This window comes from Psammomys obesus, unplaced genomic scaffold, assembly GCF_907164565.1.
Source record: "Psammomys obesus unplaced genomic scaffold, mPsaObe1.curated_primary_1811, whole genome shotgun sequence".
Lineage (NCBI taxonomy): Eukaryota > Metazoa > Chordata > Mammalia > Rodentia > Muridae > Psammomys > Psammomys obesus.
In genome coordinates this window covers 3,624,381-3,646,742 of record NW_026585742.1, presented here as the reverse complement: position 1 = coordinate 3,646,742, position 22,362 = coordinate 3,624,381, and the positions used below count along the sequence as shown (strand labels likewise).

General features: G+C 43.7%; 1 protein-coding gene and 1 pseudogene across 2 annotated transcripts in view; both read right to left on the bottom strand.

Annotated features, from left to right (window-relative positions):
* Ptprg (protein tyrosine phosphatase receptor type G) overlaps positions 1-22,362 on the bottom strand; it is a 683,725-nt gene that overhangs the window by 579,013 nt on the left and 82,350 nt on the right. The window lies entirely within an intron of this gene.
* Positions 15,587-16,544, bottom strand: LOC129670506 (60S ribosomal protein L18-like; annotated as a pseudogene).

Sequence of the window (22,362 nt, the reverse complement as noted above, 5' to 3'; positions counted from 1 at the left end):
TTCTACCCTGAACTGTGTACAGAAAAACAATGAGGAGCATGGGAACTCCGAGGTGGCTGTTTTCAAATTCTGTGTGGAGTCCACGCCTCCTTCCGAAGAGCACGTCCTTATCTCCACAGCACCTTCACTGCGCATCCACTGCCAAGCGGCAGCAGCTCGTTCAGCCACCCTCACCCTAGCTTTTATATCTTTAGCTTCGTATTTCACTCCTCTCTTTTACGCAGACTGTTGGGAATGCCCTAAGGAAAACAAATGTTCTGTGAATATTGTAATATTGCTCAGAACACTGAGAATGGCGTCATATACTCAGACCCTCAAAATATAACATGAATCTTAACTAAGCCGTATTTGAAAGTTTGTGGGATTGTGGTTTGTTGAAATGTCCTCTTTTTCTAGGCTATATGTATAGACGAGGATATTCTTGTGTGTTCAGTACAGAGTCCCAGAGGACTAAGTATCTGAGGGCTGGTAAGTCACTGTGATCTCCGTGGCAACTATTAAAAACCTATATGGGAGAGGCTGGGTGGGGTGGGGAGGGTCAAGGCACAGTGTATTATTAAAAAAAAAAAATTAAAAATGCTATTTTATGTAGCAAGGTAACAAGCCACCAAAAGGAACTACAAGTTTACAAAACATTCTTATTTACAAGCACTGATAGTAGTCACTGCCTGTGAGACATGGTTCAAAGTATCAAAATAACCAAAGGATCAATAGGAGCAACTTAACAACCAAGAGCCAGACGACTAGTTATTAGCTGGAAAGCACTGGACAAGCCACTTTACTTCCATTTCTACCCCCTTACACAGGTATGTGCCCATGCATGCCCGTGTGTGTGCCCATGCACATATACACACCCAGCCTCACTGTAGACCAGCATGGCCTCAAACCTGTGCGAGATCTTCCTGTTCGAAATAAAGACTAACCCCAGTGACACACAAACACACACATAGACGAGAGAAAAAGACTGCCAAGGAAGTTCTTTGCAAAAAGGAACCCAAACCAGACCAGCAGGCACACCAGAACAGAAAGTCTCCTTGGTTTTTTAATTCGACCACCATTGGCTACTGTGCCTTTTTCCCCCATTAGCCAGGCTCCACCTCAGTCTTTCCTGATTGGCTTTTTAAAAAATAAAGACTGGTGACCTCTGGCAGATCAAATGACTTTGATGTGAAAGAGGGCGTCTTCTTAGATTCCTGCCCCGAGAGCCAGGATTACAGTCATGAGGCACCATGTCCACTGTGGCACAAAGGGAGAAAATGACTTAACAGAACTTACCCACAGGCCTGTTCTGGGAAGCAGGAGGACTGAAAAGGGAATGAAGGACTAGAGAGATGGCCTGATGCTTAAGAGCACTTGCCACTCTGCATGAGGACCAGAGTTCAGATCCTGTCATCCATGTCAGGTAGCTCACAAATGCTGGCAACTCCAGCTCCATAAAATCTGATGCCTTCTTACGATCTCGGTGGCCACCCACGTAGACAGACAAACTTACACAAATGGTAAAGATAATTATAAAGAAACAGGATGGTGGCTGGTACATATTGTGTCAGCTTTCTACAAGTGCACTGTTTTTCAAATGCCTGCACTGCATGTGGGTACTAGTTCTTTGTCAACTAAGTAAAAGCTACAGTCATCTGAGAGGAGGAAAACCCAACTGAGAAAATGCCTTCATGAGATCTTGCTATAGACAAGCATGCCTCTACAGGGTTTTCTCAGTGTTTGACTGGGGATGGCCTAGCTCATTGTGGGAGGTGGCACCCCTGGGCTAGTGCACTGGGGTTTTATAAACCAGCAGGCTGAGCAAGCCATCAGGAACAAGGCAGTAAACAGCATCCCTGCTTGGACTGTGCCTCCTGACTCCGCATTCCTGCCCTGACATCTGCGACAGTGAATGGTGCTGTGGAAATGTAAGTAATACAAATTCTTTCCTCCTGAAGTTGCTTTAGGGCACAGCAATTCATCACAGCAACAGCAGTAACCCTGACTCTAAGACATTCCCGAAGACGCAGCTCAAATGCACACTTGGTTTTGGTTACAGCAAAGATGCTAGATTTTGAAATGAAAGTTAGGAAGAACCTTTCCTTCCATCCCTACGTCAAGGCCTATAAATCTTCTGAGCAGGAACATCTAATCACACACCAGGGATACACAGTTTAACTTGCTGCGGCATGTTCCAGTTTGGAACTTCCTTGTGAGCTACTTGTCGATCAGTTAAGATGGGAGCTCTTGACTATGATGAAGACTCAGACATCATTTCCACTGATATTCCAAAGGCATCCAAGCAAGAGTACGGCTGGTTTTAGGTGATAGGAAGGAGGAGATAGCTGGGCCAATACTATCAAAGTACTTTTAAATGAATTAAACACATTCAGGGGCCAGAGTTTCAGCAAAAAGCATCTATACAATTTCATTAAATATAAAAGTTATTATTAAATTGAAGTCATCTGTTCATTCTAAGTTCTGATCTATGACACTTTTACTAATTTATTTTGAGACTATGTCTTATAGATCCTATGATGTCCCTGAGCATACTCTGTGGCCAAGCCCTCCACTACTCGGGGACTACAGTCAGCACCATGGTCGCTTACTCAGTGGTGGGGATCAAAACCAGAACTTGCTGCTTCCTAGGCAAGCACCTACCATCTGGGGGTTGTTAGCCCCAGCCTCTCTCCACAACCTTTAGATAAAGGAAATGCCTGCGATGGGGAACCAACTCAGTGTTTACGTGTGATGTACTCCTGTTCTAGAGAAAGAGTTCGTGCCTGAGCTGCCATTTTGGCAGTGGACAATCTGGCCTCTGGGGACACTTGCATGCACATACCCCCCACATAAAAACACATGTGCATATTCCTAAATAAAAATAAAACATATTCTTAAAAAGGAATAAAAACCTCACACAGTTTCCCTGGGGACCTATTTATTAGGAGGCAAGGCTACATTTTGTCTGGGGAAAATGATATGTATCATATAATGAAAGAGTGTAGTAGTATAATCTAAGACACAAGGTACTGTGTCAACGGCCTAAGGCACTCATGACAGGCCAAGAGAGGTGGCTCTGTGGTTAAGAGCACCAGCTACTCTTCCAGAGGACCAGGGTTCAATTCCCAGGAACCATATGGTGACTCACAACCATCTCTTAGCAACATTTCCAGGGGGTACCATGCTTTCTGGTACAATACAAACAGACATGCAGGCAAAAACATACATAAAAAACAAAAATAAATAAAACCTTTTCTTCCTCCTTTAATGCTCAGGATGAGCCCAGCACTCAGCATCATCTAGCCCAAATCATCAAAAGTAGCATTTGGGTTGCAGACAGACAGGAAGTAAGAGGGAACCCCCCGAAGGCAACTTTGTGTTTACCCCCATCTGACCTTCATAGCAGCCCTGCAAAACCCAGCTTTTCCCGGGTTAGCTGGCAGAGACTGGAGCAGACAGTGCAGAGAACTGGGGCCACCCGCTCCAAGCCACGGACTGAAATAAGAAGGAAGCAGGGAACTGGGTACAAGTTTGTCATGTTTACCACACACAGCGCCCAGAGGGGGAAATTACTGGGCAAATGAAAACTGGTAGGTTTAACTTAAAGGAAATGAGATATCCCAAGTCTCTGACTTGCTATTGAGTGGGAGCCTGTGTCTCTGTCAAGCTCACAAGTAATTCAGACAGCTAGCAGGAGAAGAGAAATCTCATCACCTTCGCACCAGTAAAGAGCCTTCAGCGACGCCCTTGAACTTGACCAGACGGCTAAGAGGAAAAAGGGTTTTATCAAGTGCCTGGCAGTTTATTACACTTTGCAGCCCTTTCTCCTTTATAGGATTTTCTGCCCCAAACTCGACAGCCACCAGCATGCAGGAAAGGTGACCATCACTCTTCACTTTGCAAGCCACACGGGAACTGCTTCAGGATTCCAGTGAGACAAGCCATCTCACTTGGACAGCAAATCTTTGTTTCAACCAAAGTGCGGGCCTCCCAAATATACATATGCAAATTCCAACTGAGCTCTTCACCTTCACTCTTATTTTTTAAACGTATTTTTAAATTTTCATTGGTGTGCATTCATTGTATGTGGTGCTAAGTCATACAAGGACATTTTCATACACATGTAATGTATTTAAGCATACTCACTTTCATAAAAGTAAAGTTATTAATGTAAAATCATGAATAAAATTAATTTATTTACTAAAAACACAATCTTTTGCTCTGGAATTTTTTACTTGCCCCAAATTTGTCAAGATAATTCTAAGTCTCTATAAAATATAGTTGCCTCCATATAGAAAAATATTAGCTCAAACAAGCTCTGCAGTGATGGTAAAGGTATATTTCCAGTACAGTTACAGAGAAAACAGAAGGGCCAAAGATATATTACTTGAATCTGTATTTCTTAACTCAGCCTTGCTCTACTCTAAATGGCAGTGAGGTAAGAGCAGGCATGACCAGAGCATTCTTGGGAGCTGCTCAAGGCTTCCTTCCTCACAGCTGCACCTTGACTGTGGCCCATCAGCATATGACAGACCCATAATGCATCTGACATTGGATTCGACCCCTTCTGGGATGGATAGATAGCTCAGGGTGAGAGTAAGTGAGAATAGGTGAGAGTATGTGCTGTGTAAACACAAGGTCTTGAGTTCAAATAACCAGAACTTATTAAAAAAAAAAAAAAAAGTGTGCCTATAACCTGGCACTGAACGTGGTACTGGCACTAGGAGCTTGCTGGCCACTTAACTGTAGGTTCAGGGAGAGAGCCTGTCTCAAGGGAATGAAGTGAAGAGTGATAGCGGAAGACCTCATGCTCTCCTCTGACCTCCTTACACACAGCCCCCCCATACACACAAATAAACATAATACATTAACATAGATATGCTTATAATGTATTATGAATCCTCCCCTATGAGATCCTTATCCAAATGGATCAAAGCAATGGAAATACTAAGATTTATCAGAAAACTTCACTTGCTAATGGTGCTCCCTAAAAGAATCTAAAACAAAAACAGACGTCCAATTCACTAAATGCCATACAGCATTCGGACAAACATCCTAATTAATTGTACCTGCAATGCTTCTTCTGCCTGCAACGGGTCCTTAATGCTAAACAGAGTAACTTTTACTGACACTCACACTCATATTCAATCAGCTTATTAGGAAGACCTTCATCAAAGAAATCAAGTTCTTCATCACCTTGGACTTGAGACAACACAGAGAGTGAAAAAGCTGTAGTCTCCGCACCATCACCTAGTCCCCTGAACACAGCTTTCTGCTGGAGTCACAACTGCATATCATCAACCAAGACATGACAGGGCGCGGTGCCTGCCTCACTACAGGCCCCTGTGTGGCAGCAGCCTGGCAACAGTCTACTTAGTATGATCCGGTGGCAGGGTCAATGCCACTAACAACCTCCTCTGAGCCACCTAGGCTGACACTGCAAACAGAAGTGTACCGTGACCCAAACTGGACAGTCGTTCTCTGGCCATCACAACCAGGGTTCAGAGGGTCAGAACTGAGGGTCAGAACAAGTGCAAGCCAACTGTAGCCCAGATGATCTCATCATCTACTTTAAACACACCATCTCCTGCCCTTCTGTGGCTTCCAAACCCAGGCCATTCCCCCCCCCCCACACACACACACCCTACAGAACAGTCTACTGAAGCTCAGAAAGATTGTGAAATCTCAAAACCATACAACATGTCCTTGCTTTAAAGAACAGAAGAAGAGGAGGAAGAGGAGGAGGAGGAGGAGGAAGAGAGGGAGGAGGAGGAGGAGGAGGAGGGGGAGGAGGGGGAGGAGGAGGAGGAGGAGGAGGAGGAGGAGGAGGAGGAGAAGAAGAAGAAGAAGAAGAAGAAGAAGAAGAAGAAGAAGAAGAAGAAGAAAAAGAAGAAGAAGAAGAAACTTTCTGAGAACCTTTCCATTCTCTTGTGATTCCAGGAACTAGGGATGGACCACACAGATACACTGCGACCTTCACGGAACTTCAAATAGCAAAAGCAGATTTCATTCCAAATCACAAGAAGGCTCAATGTCTCTGCTCTTTCCAACTGTTCTAAAAACTAAGGAAAGAAGCCTCCTCGGAAGCTAACTGACCTGAAGATGACGATACTTCCTGCCATCTCCAGCCACGACACCTGTTTGTTTCTAAAGCGGCTTCCCTCCACTCCTGCACATCAAGGGTGTGAACCACAGCAGAGCAGCTGATTTGTAGTAGGAAAATCTATCAAAATAATTATCAGAATAGATCTTTCATATTTGGTTCAAATATGAAACCAAAACACTGTCTTTTCTGTCCCTAAAAAGGTATTAGCCAGGGGTCTCCCCTCCCCCACTGCTAGTCCCCACACAGAGGATGTATGTGTGCCAAAGAGAGTGGTCTTAGAGATGAACTGGTATCAAATGCTACCTAAATCCTATCAGTAATCCGCACTAGTTAGCTACTATGGCTAACAAACGGTCCTGTCACCGAGTTTATGATATGGGCAAACCAGTATTCTAGGTAAGTTTAGTGGAGAGATATATTGGGATGGGTTTTTGTATACCTCCCAGGCTTTGCTCAAACTTCTGATCCTCCTTCTTCAGACTGAGGAGGTGGCTTTGCCATTCATTTCTAAGGAGGCACCAGTGGAGGCATTGGCTGGGATGTAGAAATCAGTCAGAGTTCCAGGCTCACTGGTCTGCTAGCAGTCAGCGTCAGAGGCTCCCAGCCTCTCCCAGGAGCTGCCAGAAAGTCTTCGTGTGGCTGATGGCTTCACACATAATCAGTGACCCAGAGGTCAAGTCTGTAAAAGTTTATCTCACTTTGACCTTATTGTGCACCTTTGAAGTTTAATCAACAAACCTAAACCACCTGCAATGGGAGGAGAATTATATAAGCTTATGAGGAATTACCCCACGATTTATAGACATATTTTTTAAAGTACCACGGTCTTTAACCATATCTAAGAAAAATAAGAAATCAAGAGATTCCAAACTTGTATTTGTTTCCACAGTTTGGTCCACTGGCCAGATTTAATCAACAGGAGAGTTTTACCAAAGGATGCAGAATAAGGGCAATCAAGTGAGATATTGAGTCTGGTGCCTAAACCATATGTTATTAACACTTGCAAAGGACTAAAGGGTTGGTTTTAGCTTTCCCTGTTATTGTTTGGGGCTCTCTTGACCCAGTATTTCTAAATCACAACAGTTTCAGGTTGAGTACCCACATATGAAATGATTGGGAGCAGAAGCATTCAGATTTGTGAACTTGGGGCTTTGGAGTATTTGCATCGACTTCAGATAAGTATCTCCATGCTCAGCATCTAAAATCTGAGGTGTTCCCACATCCAATACTTTTTGAGTGTCATGTTGATGCTCAAGATGTCCACATTTCAGGAAATGTAGGATGTTTTGAAATGGAGAAATCCCATATCATGATTTCTACAATCTCATTTCAAAACAAACTTACAGGTTCTGGGGTTTTATGCATGCAGGCTGCATTCCTTATTCAGAAATGCTGCTGTCTACCCAGAGGTTATCTATATTCCACAGTAAGAGAGCAGAAAGGAGGAAAGAGGGGTGATTGAAAACACAATGTATCTTATCAAAAGAAGATAGGGTTTTTTTTAAACAAAAATTTTTAAAGAACAAGGACCTCCTTGTTGTTTACCTTCCAGTGTTCCTGTCTTTGTGGAAGGATGAAATACCCTGGCCTAGAAAGAGTCATTCCCTGAGGATGCTGTCATTGTATCGGATATTCAGCTGCATAAATGCTTATATATTCTAAACTGCCTCCGGCAGCCAGATAAACAAGACATCCATAGCACAAGAGGGAGTTCAGAGAGAAACAAGTCAAGAAATATCACTCACAGCCTTGGTCTGCTACACAGGGAGAACCTCCCCTCAAAAGCCGATAAAACCAACAAGCCCTTAGTCTCACTAATCAGTGAAACCAATCTTTTTCTTCTCCTTCGTGGCGGGGGATGTGTGTGTGTGTGTAATTGTCTGTGTGTCTACGTGTGTCAGTAAAGCACTGCTTGGTGCAAGCATGAGAATGGACAGGAAGCAGAGATAAGTCCCTCAGACTTGCTGGCCAGCAAGCCTAGCCTACTCAGGAAGTCCCTGGACAGTGAAAAACCATGTATTAAAATGGCAACAAAAAATTAATAATGACAAACTAAGGTTAAACTAGGTGAGGAATAACAGTCAATGCTGTCCTTTATCGTGTGTGTACGTACACACACCCACATACACACACCCACACACACACACACACACACACACCACACACACACGCACACACACACGCACACACACACTGAAAGGAAGTAGGCTATAACTCAATAGTAAGTGTGTATGTGTGTTCTCTAGCCAGGAAGCCTGGGATCTATCCCCTAAACCAAAACCAGAAAAAAAATGTTCCAATTTATTCAATGGATTACATAAGACATCTTCTGTTTGGTACAAACTATCATTGTATTTGTACACTGTTGTTCCATGAAACCAGGCGTCAGTCTGGAAGCTCTTTTTGAATCAGTCCCTTCAATCCTTGCACCAATACCTTGAGGAAAGTGTTGCAGTTGTCTCTATTACTGATGTTAAATCATTTTACTAGGTTATGGTTTAGACTGTCAAACCTGACCAGACGTAGAATCTCCTCGGAGACAAACATCTGTTTATGTATGTGACAGAGTTCACAGAGTGGAACCAAGCAAGGAGGAACGATTCGCCATGAATGTGGGAGGCAGCATTCTGTGCACTGGGATCCTGGACTGAACAAGGTGCATCTGAGCACTCGCATGCACCATGCGCTGCTTCTCGACTGCAGGTTCAGCGTCAGTCGAGATGGTTCAGCGTGACCATCTCCCTCAAGTTCTTGCTGCCACGGCCCTCCTGCCATGATGGGCCATACTGCTCAGTGGCTGCTTTTGTCAGGTATTTTACCACAACAATGACAAATCTACCTACTGCAACCATTTACCAGGCCTGCATGTACAGACAGTGGAGCTCTGACACCACTGTTCCCACACAGTACACAAGAGCTTTCCAAAGATCAGGTAGGAGACATTTGGTTCATTCAACCTCCTGGTGAGGAAGTTTACCCACATGGTACCACCCTGCTGCCTTTAAAAGACAGAAGCTCTTACCTGCATCTGAACCCCAACCATTGCTATCAGGCTGGCTAATGTTCCTCTCCTTCAAGACTCAATCCTTCCCATACAACAGTCATCATTTCTGCTAGAGTCTCATACTTTCTTTCTCTAGTTGAGTCTTGCTTAAAACACTAACTTACATCATCAAGTTAAATGAGTTTATTTTAAAGGAAACTGCACCACACACATGAATGAAGAACTAGAAACATTGAGTTTAGGTTTTAAAAAGACTATCGGAAGCCCCACGAAGCTGATATTGACACTTTCCTACAGTTTCTAGGTAAGGTAGGTCTTTAGAACAGTATCAAGTAATGGAGTTCTAAGGCATGTTACCTCTTACTCATCAGTAACATTAAAAGTGAGGTCTACTGTCTACTCTTGGATAAAGGAGAATTTCAGTTCAAAGGTTTCAAGACAAATGCTTCCCCAAAAAACCAAACTCAGGAGCCTGCACTGTGATCCTCCTTCCATATACTACTGCCTGGCCAATGCTCAATGAGATGTCTTCACTTTAGGAAGAACACACAACATTGCCTAAGCATCTTCCTTTCTCGGCAGAAGGGCAATGTTTGGACTTGTACAATCACGGCCTTTTCCAAGGAGCAAAACCACACTTCTTATATGCTGTATGAACCTCAGAGAATAGCTAGGCAGCCTGACGGCTTTGGGGCTACAGGAATAAAACAGTTAGAAGCCTGTGTGACTTCACCAAGACAGGACTCAGGACCCTGGAAAGCAGAGATCACCAAGGATTTCAGGTTAGAGGATCTCAGAGCTGGAAGGACATTATCTGGGAAAGGGAACAGGGCAGAAAAAGGAGGGAACACGACAGGCCTCACACTCCTAACTGAAGGCTGTCAGCAATTCCCAGGCATCCTCCTAAGAAGGCCGTGCAATCTTAATACAAGCTCAACAGTGCCAAGAAGACAGCCAGCAGGGTCCACAATGTCCAAAGCTCTTACATCCAGGGTGAGCATTCCTAACACAAAATCTGAAATCCAGGACACTCCAAAATTCAAAACTAAGATCTAACATGGTAACACTAACAGAAAACTCTGCATCTGACATCACAGTGAAATTTTTTTCATGCACAAAGATATGTACAATGTTACATTGCATTATTTTTCAGCTATGTAAATAAGTAGTCACAAAACATACATAAACTTTTACATTTAGACTTGAACCTCATCCCCAAGAAACCCCATTGTTTATGTTCAGATATTATATAATCTAGAAACATCTGAAACACTTTTGATCCGAAGCATTTTGGATACGGGACACCCAACTTGTCACTGAATGATGATCTTTTCTCGGTGTGATAAAGAAACATAGAAAAGGAGACAACACGAGGTCATGGCCACGAACCAGCAGCAGACTCGTGCTTCCGTTGCACAGATGGATGCTGTGCGCATACAGGCAATCCAAATCCTTGGGTGGCAGAGTATTTGCAATCCGAGCTAAGGGAATAAGCAACATGGCAGACACTTAACTCAGAGAAATGTGGTGCAAACAAAGCTTGAAAACAAAAGTGTGATGGAGGTGAGGTGGGCAGAACAGAAACCAAGGAGGTCCACTTAAATTAGATGACCATTTTCAAGGCAGTGCCCCAAGCTCAGGCTGTTGTCTAATCCCGCTAAAGTCACATAGAGCTCCTGAAAATGATGCCACATAGCCTCCTCTCATCTTCTCCTGGTCCCAAGACCCCAGCTGGACACTCATTTGCCACTGACATCTGGCTTCACATAGCCACTGACACCTGCTCAACCCAGGACAAAACATTTCTATTCCCACAATTCTGACAGCCTCTGAGACTGACGGCAACAAAGGCCCAAGTATGTTTCAAAAAAGAAACCATCCATCCCAAAACCAGCCAGTCCTCTATCTCATGCTAAGGCCTGGGGTTCCTGGAGAGCATGGGTTTCTCCAAGGTGAGTAGCCAGAGCAGCAGCATAATCAGAAGGGCAAAAGCAGCCACCACTGCTACACCGGCCCAGCTGCAAAGAGCTGCTATAAAGCTTCTCAAATTCATTTCACTTTTAATCACTGGATGAGATCTTGAGCAAACATGGCTGAAGGACAAAACAGAGGAAACGGTACAACCTATCCCAAAAAAAGAAAAGTATGCTATTAGTGAAGGCACTGCTTTTGATCCAAGTACTTAGAAGGCAGAGTTCAAGTCTAGCCTGGTCTATATGTCTTGAGAATCAATAATAATATTTACACAGTAGATAACACATTAAAACAACAAAAATATGAGACCAGGAAACAAGGAAAATGAAGCTAACACAGTGTTAGTATTCAGGGATGCTAGAAATGACCCAGGGGACCCAGGTCCAATTAAAAAACTAAAACTGGCATTCAAGAATACTAATGGCTCCGAGTCCTGATCAAGCCAGCAAACAAAATCGGGTAAATGCACTGTTAGAAAGCTGGAGAAGAAACCCAAGGAAGGGAATTTGTAAAATATTATCACCAAAATAGAAGCCATGAGTGCCACAGAATGGGCTCTGGTACCTCAGACGGTGTGTCCCTTTATCCTTGTATCTACCCATCTGACATTTTTATGCATACACTGCATTCCCAATGATTCTAGATTTCACTACTCACATGTGAATTAGGATTGTGGGGGGATTTTAATTCTACTTGCTATTCCCTAAGTATCAAAGCCATGGCCCATGCTCAGGAAAACACAAGTGCAAAAAGGAAACTCATAAATAAATGACCTCTAACATCACAGTGACATGGCCACAAAGGTGCAGCCAGTGATGAGCATACTTGCTGGAATTGAGTACTTCCTTGGAAAGGTAGCTGGCAGCCTTTCTTGAGCAAAAAATTTCTATGACAATATTCTTCTAATCCATTGTTTCTGGCACTTATGTCGTTGACTGGTACTATTCTAGGACAACAAACAAATGAATGAAAGTGGTACAGTGCCTGTGACCTTATCTTAACCCACGGAGTAAAGAAGATCATAAACGGGTCAATGAATAAATTAAAAGCACAGCTTCCGGACTGCCAAATGCTGAGGAATGTGACAGAGACAGCACTGAGGCCCTCCCTGCCGTTCAGAGTCATGGCACAGCAATCAGGGATACAGCACAAAGTCCCGAAGCTCACCAAGATCCCTTCTGCCCTAAACTCAACCAACTGATCATCCTCTGTCACCAGCAGGAAGCTGAGCCCATGAAACCATGGCTGCATAGAACAACCCAGAATAGAATAGCAAGTGACCAGAAAGGTGGTCTAAAAACCTACCCACCTAACAACAGAGCACCCAAACACAGAAAGCAAAAGCTGAAAGAATTCTTTTATCTCTTAAGTGTCAAGATTTGATGACAGCCAGGCATGGTGCTTCATGCCTTTAATCCCAGAATTTAGGAGGTAAGGAAGAGCTCTATGAGTTCAAGGTTACCCTGATCTACATAACATGTTCCAGGACAGCCAGAGCTTTTAAACAAACAAACAAATAAAACTTGGAAGACACCTTTCAAGAAAATTGTCAGGTCAAGGACACCTTTATACTGGAGCTGATTTTAAAACACCCGTCTTCTTCGATATCCCGATGGGTAGAGTCTTTCAGAGGCCCCTTATGGAAGGCTCCTATCCTGTTCCTTGTCTTCTCCTACTTCCAATGTCTATCCCATCTGCCCTTCTGAATGAGGTTTCAGCCTCTTCCCTAGGGTCCTCCTTGTTGTTTAGCTTCTTTAGGACTGTAGATTTTAGTATGTTTATCTTATATTATAAGGTTAATATCCACTTACAAGTGAGTATATACTATACGTGTCTCTCTGCTTCTGGGTTACCTCACTTAGGATAATTTTTTTCTAGTCCCATCCATTTGCCTGCAAATTTCATGATTACCTTATTTTTAATTGCTGAGTAGTATTCTATTGTGTAAATGTACCACAATTTCTGTATCTATTCTTCAGTTGAGGAACATCTAGGTTGTTTCCAGCTTCTGGCTACTCATAGCCAAACTTTGGGCAGAGTGCAGGGAACCTTATGGAAGAAGGGAGAGAGAGATAGAAAGACCTGGAGGAGACAGGAACTCCACAAGGAGACCAACATGGCCAAAAAAACCCGGGCCCAAGGGGGCCTGCAGAGACCAATACACCAATCAAGGACCATGCATGGAAAGGACCTAGACCCACTTGCTCAGATGAAGCCCATAGGCTGCTAAGTTTCCAAGTGGGTTTCCTTGTAAGGGGATCAGGGGCTGTCTCTGAAAAGAACTCAGTGGCTGGCTCTTTGATCACCTCTCCCTGGGGGGCACAACCCTGCCACAAAGGAAGATTATGCATCAGCCCTGATGCAACCTGATAGGATAGGGTCAGATAGAAGGGGAGGAGAACCTCCCCTATCAGTGAACTAGGGGAGGGGCATAGGTGGTGAAAGAGGAGGATGGGTGAGACACGGAGGGGGACTACAGCAGGAAAACAAAGTGAATAAATTATAATAATTAATTAATTGTTTAAGAATGCCCATCTCTTTTGGTGTTTTTTTTTTCAAAGCCACCTCTCCAATATTTTATGCAGAGTTGGCCCTCCCTATCCATGAATTCCACTTCCTCAGAACCAGCTGAGCACACATGTAAAATACTTAGTAAGAACTGAAAATTGTGCCTGTAAGGAATATGCAGACTTTTTTCCTTGTCACTATTTATTAAACAATACAGAATAACTACTTCTCTAGACTGACAAGGTAATCTAAGGATGGCTGGAGGTATACAGGAGGTTGTTTATCAATTATAGGTAAACGGTAATATAGCATGGGCTTTCTAGAAGCAAAGCCCAGCAGATCCCAAGGCCCACATCTTCTAATAAACTGCTAAATAATGAACATGTGAGCTAGTATACCTCATGCCCCCACCCTCTGCAGTGGTCGGGTTGGAAACACAATAATACTCTAGGGATTCCGTCGCTCCTGCAGCTGCCCCTTTACTCAGGAACAAATGAGAGATGAATTCTTCTGGAGCTGTTCTCATTGAGGGGACACTTGGCCCATAGAAGAACAATATGAGGAGCCTGCCGAATACAATGCTGCTGTGTGACAAAATATTATCTGGGCACACCAAACACACTTCTCCTTACCCCAGACAGGGATCCCTTGACAAACCAAAGTATGGATAACACCAAAGTCCAACTAAGTGAACCAACGGTTTAATTGAGGTTACTTACAGGAATGTGGGTGAGGGGTTACTTACAGAAGCAGAGATGACTCAAAGACAGTTGTATTGCCAAAGCCCACCCCAGCATGGGAACATCTGAGGCACACTACAAATTTAAAGGCACTTCAGCAAGTTAAGAGAGTGGTCTTCCCAAGTGACCACCTTGTCATTCCAAACCTTGTCAGCTCGGCTGGTTTTTATTTCTGCCCGGAAGCTGGTCTGATCCCAAGAGTCATCTTTATAGCATGGCTTGTCTGAGAATCTTTTGCATCTTTTACTACTTACTCTGGAAGGGAGGGGTCTGGTGAGTCTGATCAGTTTCAGGAACTTCCTGAAGCTATTTTGTGCTGTTTACCTTCCAGGTTAATAAGGAACCTAACTGCAGGATAGAATGTTTCAATCTTGGAGAAAACTGTTACACAACAAGTATATCCACCCAAAATATTGCCAGCACCCGGATAGGTTGAAAGTGCTCAAGTTCAGGGAAGGTCAATGCCCCTCTGACCCATTAACCTTGCCTGGACACAGCTTGTCCAGGAGCAGAGCCGAGTTTTAGCTTCATCAGGCTTATTCACCATGACATGCTGCCAGCCAGTACAAGAGTGCATATTAACAATGGGAGAAAAAAATGACAAATTTTAGTGAGTGGGAAGCCAAAGGGGGCCTGATTTCTTCTGCTGAGACTGAAAACCAATGCTAAAAAGTTAATCGACTAGACCCCACCAAGACACCAGATGGCCTGGGAAGTATTTGGGGATTTTTTTTTTTAAAGCTTACAACCAACACACCCATCTGGTAGCATATAGAAATTATGTTTGTCCTGAGAGGGGAGGGAGGGAGAAGAGAGAGAATATATCCAAATCCACCCATATAATTGAGGTTGATAAATAGGGTTCTGAAAGTGCAGAGGCAGAGAGGAAAGAAATATAAACACACAAAAAGATAAAAGCATAATTTATCTGAACCATTAGAGTCAGCAGCGTCATATAAACTTTTTACTAGACAACTCCACAGCAAAAAAAATATAGGTTCAAATTGCTGAAACATTGTTCAGATGTAAATGGGATTCTAAAACTTTTATGAGTAGTTAAAATTAGTTTACAACATAAAGTAAACAAGAAAAGCCAGCTATAAAGCCAAACCATGAGGATAGACCTTCCCAAATATATGCATCTTGCTGAGAAGAATTACAACAACCCGAAGCATCTAGAAATGATCACATTAATCAGTTTTAACATCAAACTTGGCTGTATTTGATGATAAAAATGTTAATTTAATTTGATTAAATGTTCACACTAGCATTGGAAAACATTTACTTCATGGAGAAAAAAAGGTTGCTAGTGAGAGGCGCACGGGCTCAAACACAAATATCTTCCTCACTCAGTCATCACCCAAGATCCTCCGGACTTCCTCATGAAAGCCGCAGATGTATCCAACGGTTGGATCAGGACTGCATGCTAAGAAAGGCAGGTGCCAAATTTCCCTTCTCTTGGCCAGGACTCAATCATTCATGAGCTCTTTTTTTTTTTTTTTTTTTTTTTTTTTTCTTTTCGGCTGCATCTCAATGGTTCAGAGCAGAACTCTCCACCAAGCTTTTTGAACATGAGTTTCTTCTCCGCCCCCCTGCCCCCCCCAACCTCCAAAGCTTTTTTTGATAACAGTCAGATCCAGGTTTGGTTTCTGTAGCCTTGGCTGGCCTCTGGCACGCTCGAACTTCCGGCATAGGGAGCGGGCAAAGGGTCTGGTTGTAGCTGTGTGGGGTCCCTGGGGCCACAATGCCGGTATACCTCTGGGCCCTTCCGAGGACCAGACAGGAGCACCGAGCTTCGGCCCCGGGGAGACTAGAGGGCCAGCTGGTCGAAGGTGAGGATCTTAGCCCCAGCCTTGATGCAACTTCGGGCTGGACGGCTCACTCGCAGTTCACACAGCTTGGGCGCTCCCAGAATCCTCACATCATCTGTGATCGTCCCCACAACCATAGCTGTTTTGTTCTCTCGGCCAGGAAACTTCATCTTTCGGCTCATGGGTGACAAGGACGGAGGTGGCCGGTTAGTGCAGCTCATAAAAAACCCTTTCAGTACAACCTGATTGAGGGTGGAGTTGGTTCGTCTGGCCAGAAACCTATACATCTTGACTAGCAGCTGCAGATAATTGTCCTGGCTCTTGGGTTCCTTGCGCCGAACCCATGATGGCGTCTCCTGCTCAGCCAGGTCCAGAAACACTGAACCCCGCCGAAATGGGTGGGGAAAGGGCTCTGGGAACATGAGTGTCTTATTCCACAGAAGTCTTGTATGGCGTATTTCCACCGCTGATCCCGGTGTGTGGCAGCTGTGGATTCGGTCATGCTCAGCTGGCACCTGATATTTTTAGAATTACAGGACATGGAAGCCCCACCCTTGGCTGGCCTCCTTGACTCAGTCTTTCTGTGTTAAAAAGATGGTTTCTCAGCAGCACGCCCAGTTGTAGCTCTCATATTTAAGAGCCGGCATTTGTATGCGGGTCCAAATAGGTTAAAACAGAATTCTTTGGTTTCTTTTTCCCTTTTGGGAAGACAAGAGAAAAATTAAAAACAGAAGAATGGGGGAAGCCAGAGGAGTTCAGTACTGTTTAATAGCAATTCACACTATGCATGCTAGGGTTTTGCGGCTACCATTTGTAAAAGGGGTTCTGTTGTCTGTTTTGAGGGGGTGTCACTCTGTACCCCAGGCTCCTCTTGAACTTGTTTTCAATCTTCTGGCACCATTTCCCAAGTGCTGGGCTAGAACCAGGATTAAGGAACTCTTCACTGCCTGGCCCTGATAAGCCATGTGGCAAACTGTTGATATAACAGACCTCAGGATATAAGAAAAGGTCCAAACTCCAGAATAGGCCATCTCTTCGCTCACAGCATTTTAGGCAAAGAATGGAAACTTTCGTACCTGCAAGTTTGTTCATCTGGACAATATGACAATTCATTTCTGAGGGGGCCACAGGTACATAGAAAGCACTTTGCCATACCTCAACACAGCAAGGCTGCCTACTACATTGTTCTTCGCAACTCCTCCCAAAATCCAGGTGCAGCCAATGAGAGGATCATGAGGTTGGATTGATTTGGCCTCAAGGGTAGCAACGTCCAGAGTATATGTCCACAAAAGCAACTTCACATGTGTGGAGACCAGAAGGACTTAAGGGCCATTTTATATTTAGACATGATGCTGATATGGCTCTCCAACTATAGAGCATGGCTGCCACTGGCCATGAGAAGGGGCTATGAGTTAGCACAAAATGGCTGCCACCAAATATCTAGGACACCCCAAAAGTAAACATTGATATAATCTGTTATGTAACTATGTCTGACAGAATGGCATTTTTGTGAGGGTTCCTTATAAATATGGACTTAAGGTCAGAGCCTCCTTGCTTTTGCCAGCCTGTGTCTTCCTGTGTAGTTAGCTGTTACCTGGATGCCTGCTGGTGCCTGCCTGCCTGGCATCCCTTGCCTGGACTGAATAGAGTAGCTCTTATCTGCCCAATCCTCCTCACAGTCTCTTCAATCTCCCAGCTTCCCCTGAACCCCCTGCTTTTGTGGCATCTGAGCATGTTTCTCATAACACAGCCTTGAGTTCACTTGCCCTCTGACTTCTGCTGCAAAAGGCAGTCCTTATCTTGGCAGGATGCAGCAATGCAGTACCATGTTGGGAGCAGGGGGCAGCCATCACCAAATTACCACAGCTTCTAAACATGTTGACCATGGACAACAAATTTCTGTTGTTTAAAATTAGTTCTACCAGGTATTGTGTTAAAGCAACTGAAACAGAGTCCAAAGTTTCCACTTGGTTCTGTTTAACATTGGTAGTCTAGTCACCTATTAAAATGCACACATTTTTATAGCTGTTTTGTTCATGGCTTTTTAGACAGAGTCTCCCTGTGTTGACTAAGCTAGTCTTGAAATCACTATGTAGCCTGGGCCAGTCTTTTGAACTCTCAATCCTCCTGCTTCATCTAATGCTGGGATCACAGTGGCCACTACCCACAACCATGCCTAGCAAAACTTAACTTTTAGATTTGTTAAGGCAGTATGTGGAAAAGTCACTCACTCTTTGTTTTTTTAATGTAAGCAGTTGCTTCAACACAGACTAGAAAGCTTTCCATTGGCGCTGTGGTAACCAGCCCCTACCACCATTCTTACTCTTCTTGTCTGGACGCTGAAATACATTAGGAACAGCGCTGCATATCATGTTCTGCTCCTCTCCTTGGGAGTCTCATACATGACAGTCAGAGGGAAGTTTAAGGAACAAGTGTTCTGCATCTGAGAGCCTCAGAGATGCAGGCACTCCTTGAGTGCCTTAGCCAGGGAGCTACTTCCACCCAACACCTTTCGTTTAGTAGTATTAACAGGTCTTTCTGGAGCAGATGGAAGAATTGAGCAATTTGGAGGTGTGTGACTCTGTAACAAGATGCTCTCACTTCCAGGCTGGCTTTTAGCCCCCTCCTTGTCATGGACATGTTTATACCGATAGGAACAAGTTAACTGCCATATGCATTGGTCCTTGGAGACTGGGACTGTACCTGAACACATGAAAAATTCAGTGAAGGAACAGATAACTTCCCTGAGGACACAGGGGTCGGGGGGCCATGACTTCTAGAAACTAGCAGTCCACCTACAGTTCAGCTCTGAGAGCCTGTGGGCGAAAGCATGGAAGAACGAAGCACCCACAGCTAACGTTAGTGTCCTCAGCACAGTCCATAGCCTCACGGAAGTTCCTTTGTTACAATATCCCCGAGTGAGCATATTAGGGCTTCTCTATGCATAACACTGAGTGCCACTATAAACTTGTGAAATACTTTAGGAATTCACATCTGATAAAGGCAAGAGAAAAAAAAAAAAAACAGAAGTCTCCTGGATGGTTCCAAGAAAGTACAGATAAGTCAGCAGGCTCCAATAGGCCTACAAGGTAGTAGTTGGAGTCACTTCACCAGGGGACAGCTCCTGAGTACACCCAACATTAAGGGCTGCCTTACCAATCCAAAGATACTAGCTCCTTAGGCAGTCAGGGCTGGGGTTCCTACCTCGGCCCCTTACTGAGCTGACTGTATCTAAACTAGTTAATTATAGACCCTGTGAATCTATTTCCTTCTCTAGAGAAATAACAGCATCAGTCCTTCACTGGGGAGCCGTTACAAAATTAGATAGTATGCATACAGTGTTGAGTAGAAAACCAAACAGGTTTGAAAGCTACAATTACTGTTTTGAGAAAACTAATCCAGACAAAGCAGTAAAAAAGACAAAATGAAAGAGAAGGAGACCTGTTCATAAACTGCCAATTCAATAGCAATATGCCTTGGGAATGGCAGCTTCCTATAAAAGGAGAAGTATACTTAGCATATGACCAAGCAATTGCACTTGAGGGTGTTTATCTCAGATAAACGGAAACTTATATTGACTCCAAAGACTATAAACAAATGTTGCTACTTGCTAGTATCTTCATAAGCACCCTAAATTAAAAAAAAAATAATATCCTTCAAGAGTTGGATGGTTAAACAAACCATCCTACAACCATAGTGTGGAGTATTATTCAGCAATAAAAAGGAGCAAGCAGCTCAGATGGCTCAAGGAATCATGATGAGTGAAAAAACCAATCCCCAAAGGTTTTGACCTTGGTGGGAGAATGCATGGATCTACAACTACATCTGCAAATAACCAACATGTGCATAGGTGTGTGCATGCTAAACCAAGGAGATCCTAACCAAGTCTGTGAACACAACACTGTTGGTTTCCAGGTTCTGAGAATCTATTGTCATTACATCAATGAGGTCAGGAATGCACAGGACTTCTAGCACTACCCCAACCTTGGGGTGGGGGATTTTTTTCCCCACAGAAGTACTTCTGGATGTGTAATTCCAGAAATGTGTAAGATTACTGGAGGATTCAATAATGAATCAGACTATCAGGAATAGAAAGATTGTTCAGTGGTTAAGAGCACTGGCTGCCCTTGCAGAGGACCCAGCTTCAGTGCCAAGCACCCACACGATGGCTCAGTCTGTAACTCCAGCTCCAAGAATATGATGTCCTCTTCTAGTCTCCATGCGCACCAGACACACGCATGGTGCAGACATGCATGTAAGAAAACTGTCACATAAACTAAAAGTAGTTAAGTCTTGGCTCAACCATTAAAAGCATTTGTCACTCCTCCAAAAGACCCAGGTTCAGTTCCCAATACTCACATGACAGCTAATACTCATCCGTAACTCTAGTTTCAGAGGGTCCAATGTCCTTTTCTCACCTCCAAAGGCACTGCATGCAAATACATATATATGCAGTCAAAACATCCACACACAAAAAGTAAAAAAAAAAAACCCACTTTTTAAAAAAATAAAGAAAAGATCAAGGCATTGTGGGATGCACCCTTAATGCACTTTAATGCACCTTTAATGCACTGGGATGCACTCAGGAGGCAGAAGCAGGCAAGTCTTTGAGTTCAAGGCCAGTCTGGTCTACATACTGAGCTTGAAGACAGGCAGAGTTACACAGTGAGACCCTGCCTTGGAGAATTAATTAAATCTTTACACAAGTTTTAATGTGTAATTAATTTTTATACAAGTTTTTCCTGTATAAAGCAGAGAGGAGTTTACTGCTCTTCACAAAGTAAATGATGGCTAGAAAAATCTGGAAATTAACATTCTAGTGGCCAGGAAAATAAAAAGTCTTTCTTAAAAGTAGCATATGGCTCAGCTCCCAGGCTCACAGGACAGACAAGATCATGAACAGACAAAACCAGACTCTAATTGAACCCTCTTGCCTGCCCATCAATAGTTGTACTGGGTCACAGCCACACCCATTACTTTATGTGATATTTATGAATGCTTTCACTCCTCTTTAACTGGGCTGAGTGGTTCCAGCAGAGATTGCATGTCCTATACCAAAAGTATTTATTGCCAATCCCTTGGCAGGGACACTTCACAACCCTGGGGCTGGAAAACTAAGTTCAAATACCAGAGGCTTCTCAGTAAAGGTGCAGCCACTGCCAAAATGCCTTTTTTCTCTTAGGAGGACCTACCAATCACCCATCATTCCAAAACTGGGGCAGAGGCATGTGACTGGAGTAGGGCCAACTTAGCTGCAAGAGAGGCTGAACTGTGAACAGCATATACTCTAACAAATTGTCCAGGGCTCAAAGCAGGCACGGACAAATGGAGAAAGTGGTTTCCGACAGCAGACAGGCAAAGAAACCACAAAGGAAAGGTACTGAGGGTGTGGTCAGAGCTAACAACCAGAACCCAAATGAGTAGATATTGTTGTCTGAAGCTCTACTCAAACACTGGGTTTCCAGCCAATTTGACCATTAGAGGTATTAATCTTTGTCAATATTTGCTGGGCCCACACTTCTATTTGTGCACATTCATCTTCAGTTTCCTGTCTCACCTTCTATACCGTATATTTATCCCTGGGCATAAGTGCTTGGAATTCCTTCCTAACATTCAGAGTTTGCTAGGAGGTGACACAGTAGCCAACTCAGAGCCTCTTTAATCGTTGTGTTTATGATGAAGTTAATTTTAAAGAAAAGATGTAGCCAGTCAGTCCTAATATGTTAAGAACTTTCTATAAGAAAACAGATTTTGTTCACCGGATAGCACACCTTTGTGCTCATACGACTGAGTAACACAAATGTCTTCCCTGATCAAAGCTCCATCTATCTGAAGCTTAGGAGTAAGTAGACATTGAGAGAGAGAGAAAGAGAGAGAAATATTTCAGTTACTACAGGGACTCATTCTTAACATCTCTGTTAAGTTTTACAGCGTTCTCTGTCTCCTGAGGGTGCTGGATCCCACTCTGGCACCCTGGCATAAACTGAGGACTTGTGACTCACAGATTTATCCTAGCTAACAACTGCTGCCGACATGTTTCCAATTGAGACAAACACAGGACTGGCTGGAGGAAGGTGACAGAAAAAAGGAACATATCATTAGTGCTGAAGCTGAGTGACAGAAGGTCCAAGTTCAAGGCCCCTCAGAAATTACTGTCTTGAAAAATACATAAGAACTATACTGGGGGGCGCTGGTGTGTGTGTGTGTGTGTGTGTGTGTGTGTGTGTGTGTGTGTGTGTG